Below are 758 nucleotides of genomic sequence, written 5' to 3'. Positions count from 1 at the left end.
GGACACTTTTGAGTGCTTGAATCCCTTCCATTCTAGACAAGATGTGCTAACGGTATCGAGAATGATTTAAACTCGTCTCATCTACGCTAAGTGATCGGAGTAACAAAAGGGATCAAGGTGAAGGGATAATAGGCTGGCTGATGGGAAGGTGGGCTCTGTTGGGACCTTAATCAAGAGTCTGGGAAATGGGAGAGAAAATACTGATGGGAAGCGATGCTGGTTTTAGTGGGGTGGCGTGGAGCTGGTGGCGGAGGCAGCGCGGCGGCTGTCTCTCTCCTGCTTGACTTGCTCTCTCCTGCTTAATCACCACCAAAACAAGAGGAAATGTTTCCACAAGCCTGTATACCACCCCGGCATGGGCCGTACTTTGCTTTTGATAACTCTTTGTCAAACCTTCTCTGAGGCCTTGGCTACGATCTAGTATTCTGTTGGCCCCCGAGACCGCTTCAATGAAGTTCTGCCTGTTCGTGCGGTCGGTGACATCCTGCTGGCGCTCTCCTGCGAGACACACAGGCAGGTACCGCAGGAGCAGGGCCCGGAAGCGCTCTTCATCGTCTAAACTGGTCATACTCGAACCTAAGGAGGATTTATTAATTTTATTACTTTAAACGGCACGGCGTGCTGCTTTCCGGGCAGAAAATGGCGAGGATTCCAACGGCTCAAGCGGCCGCGGCCGGGCGGCGCTGCGCAGCCCCTTCCGCTGCCGGGCGCGGCGGACCCGCCTCCTGAGGGCGGCGCGGCCCCGCCGGCCCCGCACG

Source organism: Lonchura striata, chromosome 4, assembly GCF_046129695.1.
Source record: "Lonchura striata isolate bLonStr1 chromosome 4, bLonStr1.mat, whole genome shotgun sequence".
NCBI classification, from domain to species: domain Eukaryota; kingdom Metazoa; phylum Chordata; class Aves; order Passeriformes; family Estrildidae; genus Lonchura; species Lonchura striata.
Note: the sequence above shows the minus strand (reverse complement) of the source record.